At 47.4% G+C, this 6,000-nt stretch overlaps 1 protein-coding gene across 6 annotated transcripts in view; it reads right to left on the bottom strand.

Annotated features, from left to right (window-relative positions):
• LINGO2 (leucine rich repeat and Ig domain containing 2) overlaps nucleotides 1–5,791 on the bottom strand; it is a 1,108,249-nt gene extending 1,102,458 nt beyond the window's left edge. For 2 of the 6 annotated variants that reach the window (XM_070248727.1, XM_070248724.1), the window contains exon 1: nucleotides 4,684–5,791. The gene's annotated coding sequence lies outside the window, so the exon portion shown is untranslated. Of the gene's footprint in view, nucleotides 1–3,811; nucleotides 4,017–4,683 lie in introns of those variants that run through there. The other 4 variants (XM_070248729.1, XM_070248726.1, XR_011431581.1 and 1 more) reach the window with 3 other exon arrangements.
• Between the last annotated feature and the right edge of the window lie 209 nt (nucleotides 5,792–6,000).

Here is a 6,000-nt window from a genome sequence, read left to right on the forward strand (position 1 = left end):
AGAAAAAGAGGAAGACTGTCAATGGATGTTAGCTCAGGGCAAATTTTCCTCACCAAAAAAAAAATAAAGCTCAGATGCCCAGATAGACTTTTATGTCTCACATAATTTGTGCCATAGTAATAACTTTGAGAAAATCGTATCATATACATACATATTATTCTAAATTTTGCTTTCAAGACACTTGTTAATAGCTCCTCCAGTAAAAAAAGAAAAAAACTCTCTTATCAAAGGAATATCAAAATCCATGCTTTATCATGCAAGTTTTACAGGTATTCTTTAAATATGTTCCTCACTTACTTTTCTACAAAGTGTTACAATCCCTGACATTTACTTGGCACTGGAAAGTTTTGTTTTTCTTTTTCCAAAGCTTAAACCTAGGTGTGGTCAAAGTTTAAATATAAGAAGAGAGTGTATAGATATTAAATTTCCTCATTTTACAGAATTCAACACTGAGCCTTAGAAAATTAAGAGAGCTTTTCATAACTACACCAGTAGTGGTAAGAGAGAAGTAGAATGCAAGTCTTCTGACAGCAAATCCAGTGATTTTTCTACTTATTCATGCTGCCTCCCAGTGGCACTGAATTAGTTTCTCTTGGGAGATTTTTGAACACTAGATTTTCTCTCTGAGGACATTTAAGAACCATTTAGCAATTGTATTTGTTGAGTGACACTTAAAAAAATAGTTAGATTTACTAAAGACTTAGACGGAGTTAAAGATTTCCTAAAATGGACTAGTAATTTCTGAACAGGTAAACACTGACAAGTGTGGCTCAACTATTTGCTTACTATGAATACTTCAGATTTGATATGTTGGCCATTACGCACCTGGAGAGAGTATTAACTACACGGAAATACGTCACTCAAAGCACACATGCAGTCCATCCATCTCCAGTGACTACTGCCCATGCTTGTCTGCTCCCTGAAAACAGAAGCCAGTGGAGTTGCAACCAGACACAAGAGGCATCCACAATGGAAAAATAACGATCAACTGATGAGTTGTACTCTCTAAAGAAACAACCCCGCATTCTAGTGGGTTTCTTCTGTATAACATTTAAAAAGGAATGAAACAATCAATATTTTAAAATTACCTCCCATTTAAAAATAAACTATGGACTGATGATTGTAAAGTAACTATAAATTGGCATGGATTTCTTTCTGAAGGAAATATTTTAATCAAAAGAGAGAAAGAATGAAATCATGAAAGAAAGGAGGGAGGCAAGGACGGAGAGGAAGAAGGAAGGAAATAAACAAATAATAGAAAAAGATTTTTTAAAAAACATAACCAAAAAACGGTTGCTGAAAGAAGAAATCACAGAGGTACATGCAGTTAGAGGGGCAAACCTTTAGTCTGGAATTTAACCTGTCTCTTCTAATCTCCTTCATTTCCTTATCAAACATCTTTTTTAAGCTCAATTGATTTTCTCTCAGGAAATATGATCTTTCATGACTAAACAGTTCTTAAAGTTCTTAACACCAAAGTAGCCCCTAAACCATAAAGGGAAAGGGCTTGATGACATATCTTCTCATCAAAATCATAAATGGAGTACCCAGAGGTTGAGGGTTAGGACAAAGAGGAAAATATTCATGTAAATTCAGAAAAATGATTTTTTTCAATCTAGCATCCTGCCTTATGGATAAAATGCAACCAAACTGGAGAATCAGGAACTGACAAGCCTTTTTGCATACAGTGACCTCCTCTCCTTGTATTACAGGAAAACATTTCCACCTAGAGTCCTTTCACAGAATATCTGGAGACCAAATGAAATCAACCATAATGACTACCAGAGCCAGATAATAATCATTTTTTAATTGAAGCATCAAGCCAATTAATTTGTGACAACATCCTATCACTTCTTCTTGACATGAAGTTTCAGAGGACTCAAATGGTTTTCAGGTCCATGGCATCCCGGGAACATTTCAATGTTTGGTCTCTTTTAAAATCACATTTATTAGAGAGAAAAAAATCTTTAGAGATGGCATCTTGAAACTGAATTTGAGATTACAAACCAGCCTCACTAGTTTCACTCAATTGTCAGGAAATATAATATCTCATATGCGTCAAATACACAGATTCTTAATAATAGAGCTTCCTCTGGTTCAGAGGTGTTTTTCAGAAAGAAAACTGAGCCCTGATATATTTGTCATGGTTAATTCAATTCAACAAATAAATAATTTATGTCTACATGTGCAGATAACTATATTTCGGTAAGTAACTATTATTTTGTCACAATAAAATTTCTAAAACTGTATTTTAAGAACATAAGTCATCTTTTCTGAGATTTCAGTAAGATACTTATTCTTGTCTTCTACACAGAGCTCTATCCAACGTAACACATGAACGACAAACTTCATATAAATCTTCCTTAAGATCATGCTATGTATTATTCTGGAATGAAAAACATCAGTAAATTGGCCTGTTTCCACTTCCATTAAATTACACTTATTATATAATAGTAACTTACATATTTACCTTAATCAAAAATAAGAGATGCCCTACACATAAATGATAACCAAAGCAGTTCAGTCATCATCAATAGGCGACCCATTCCATTTAAATTCTTAAGGTGAAATACCTGACAGTATCTCACAAAACATTTTACTGGTTCTCAGCAGGAAGTGCTTCATTGTTTTCTGTCTTACACTCTAACTGTATTGGAAGCAATGCACACCACTGGATGATGAGGATAGTACACTGGAGAGCATCTCTTAAAATGCTAACCACTGCTTCTCATTTCTGAAAATATCTTTTACTTTGTCAGTACGTGGCCCAATATTTCACAAAATGCTGGATCTCCGCTTTTATTCAGTATTCTTAGAATATTCCATGCCCCCTCATATTTTCTGTCTTCCTTCAGTATTATTCTGCAGGAGGTTTAATATCACAAGTCGTGTTTGTTAAGAGCCACCTTTAGAGGACTCTGAAATTGCATTAGTGAGTGTAAAATGACCACATATGGTATGCACAAACACAACACGGCGCACTGAAAAATACATACATTGCCAGCTGCCTGACAGACACGGTGTAATCACGCCAAGCACACACAATACCCGCTCTTTTTTTTTTTTTTTTTTTTTTTTGGCTTAGACACAATCATGAAACATATTCAGCGCCCACCGTGCCCAAGGCGTACCTAGAAGAAATGATTTATGTTAGTGGCTTGAGCAAGGATTATGTCAAAGACAGTGTGAAATGTGAAATGAATCAGACTTCATCAAATGATCTGAACTCCAAGGCCATTTCCCAGCACCCCCGCCCCCCCAAGCTTAACTTCACCCTCCTTCCTCCCTTGATGTTCTGGCCATGACTTCCTTCTCATCCTTATCTCTCCCTCTCCAAGTCTTTCAGCAGCTTTGCTCTGTTCTCACAGCCAACCTCTTGGGAAAAGAAATCAGTAAAATGCTAGAGGGTGAGACTTCACCATCAGGTGAAAAGGAAAGGGGAGGAATAGAAGAGGGTGTGGTACTCTTTTCTCCACCACACCCCACCCCTGGAGTCGCGCACTCCAGTCCACTGCGGCTCAGGGGAGCACAGCGGGTCCCCTTGCTCACCTCGGAGCAGCCTGGCCCAAAGACCAGCCACCCGGCGCTCTCTGCAGAAAACTTCCCTTAAAGCAGGCAAATATTCAGGGGAGGCGGACGAAATCAGGGGTTAGTTCGAATATACATTCCACGGAGCTCCACGGAGCAAGACTGAAAGGCACCTTTCTGGACCCTACAGACCCGCACCCTCCACTCCCTCCCACCTTGGGTAGGTGGCTGAGAATTTACAGAGAATCTGGGGCGAGAGGAGAGTGGAGAAAGAGGACATTACCTGCCGGGACTGTCCTTAGGGCGCGGGCCAGGATCGCATCCCCGAAGTGGCTCTCGCTCAGGACGCCGCTTTCCGGAGCTCAGCCGGGATTCGGACCCGCGTGCCCGAAGCTCTGCGCGCAGCCGGGAGGCGCGCCGGGACTCCCGCTCCGGTCCCCCGCCCCAGCCGGGCTCGCCTCCCGCGGCCGCGCCCGCTCCGCCGCCCCGCGGGCGCGCTCGCTCCCCGCGCTCGCCCTCCGCCTCCCGGCGCCCCCACACCCACCGGCGCCGTGGCGCCCGCTGGGAGCCTCTAGCGGAGGCGAAGGGAAGCGCAGCCGACCCGCGGCGCCAGGGCTCCGACGCCCGCTGCAGCGAGCCAGCCAGGCGGCGGCGTGGGTTTCGCGCGCCCCTCAGTCGGCTGGCCGGAGGCCGCCGCCGCCCCCACCTGCCCACCTGCGCCGGGCTCACCTGCCGCCGCGTCCGAGCGGCGTTCGCCGGTGCCCACAGCGCTCTAGGGCAACGACGGGGTGGGTCTGCGGTGCTGATGGAAAAAAACCAAAAGACCTCTCCGGAAACACACACACAAATCCACGCTGTAAATCAGCCTGGACACACGACCCAGCTCGATACTTATTTCCAGTAGGTTCCAAAAAGTGTAAAGGCAGGACACTCCCTTCGGCTTGCTGCCTCCCACCTGGGCACCGGCGGCACTGGCTACTCCCCGACCAGCCCGCCCGGAGCCTTTCGCGCAGGTTGTGCAACCGCGTGGCGACGCCCGGAGAGATCATCCTAACTTGGCTTAACCTCCCACCCCATCCCCGACATCGCTATTTTAAGTTATTCTTCTTTCTGGCAATGCAGGCAGTGGTCAGTCAGCAATTTGCTGACTCTTACCTTGAGACGCTGTTAATTCTCTTTCATGTCCTTAAAATCCAAAGCCAAGGATGCAACGCACGCAAGTCCAGAAGCTTTTCCTTGACTCCCCCAGCCTCAGCTCTGCCGGCTTTTCCTTCCAAAGAGATCAGGAGGGGATGGCGGCTTAGTAGCCCTCGCCCTGGGGGCGCCTCCAAATCTTCACGCCGGTGGATACAGAGACCGGGACAACCTTCCCGGCATCCGAAGCCCCCTCGGTCAACTTGGCTTTCTATTTAATTTTCTTCTTTAACCCCACAGGCCCGTCATCAATTCCCCGGCATCAGGCAGGAAAGAAGCGGATATTCTCAGTTGTGGCCGCTCCTCTCTCTTTCTCTTGACAGTACCCCCTCCTCCTTTTCGCCTCTTAATTTGGAAAATCTTTTACTCTCTGCTCGGATGAGGTGGGGGGCTGGGGGGACCAAGGAGGAGAGGTGCTGTAAGGAGAGCCACTCCGAGGCACAGCTTCAGAAACGCATCTCCCTGGGCAGCCCTTGGCGAAGGTCTCCGCGGAGGAAACTTTGAGGGGAGGCAGCCGGGCTTGGCGGGCGGCGGGCGCCAGGTGAGGAGGCTGCGAGGTGGCGGCTGAAGGAGGAGGGACACCAGGCAAGCGGCGGGCGGCGGGGTCCCGGCGGCCGGGCTCGGCGCGAGGGCTGCGCACACACGCGCACACACACACACACACACACACCCGCGCGCGCGCGCGCAGCCCCACGCGCACGCCCAGCCCCGCGCCCGCGGCCCCAGGCCACTGGCGAGCGAGAAGTCGGGAGGTGCCAGGAAGGGCAGGGGATCCAAGGATGCAGATGACTGGAAGACTCAGTCACTCCTCACTAGTTAGCAGATTGCTGCTGGAAGGCAGCTCCGCGCTGCAAGCCCTCAAGTCTGGCCGGCTGCCTCCTGGGTCCCTGTCCTCTCTGGCATCTCTGTTCTCTGGCTCTTTCCTCGAGGCCAGTTACTCTCCGGGCACCTTGCGTGGGGTCGCCGGACTAAACATTAACCCTGTCCCCATCTCCACCCTCCAGGGCTACCTCCACCTCTCCTATTGTAGAGCACTGAAGTGGCTGCAGCAGCTAGCAAGGAAGCTAAGGGGCTCCCCGAGGTCCTTCGAATAGAGGAGCCTCTGCATCGTTTCCTGGACACAATTCCCTCCCGCTCCCCCATTTCCTACCCACTCCCTCACGACATTTCCCCCAGGAGCTCCTGAAGCTCGCGTAGATCATTTTTGACAGGAACTGCCTAGGGATTTTCGACGCCTAGCTTTTCGTACTGGGCTCATTTGCTGTCTTCGCTTATATT

The sequence above is a fragment of the Equus caballus genome, chromosome 23 (assembly GCF_041296265.1).
Source record: "Equus caballus isolate H_3958 breed thoroughbred chromosome 23, TB-T2T, whole genome shotgun sequence".
Lineage (NCBI taxonomy): Eukaryota > Metazoa > Chordata > Mammalia > Perissodactyla > Equidae > Equus > Equus caballus.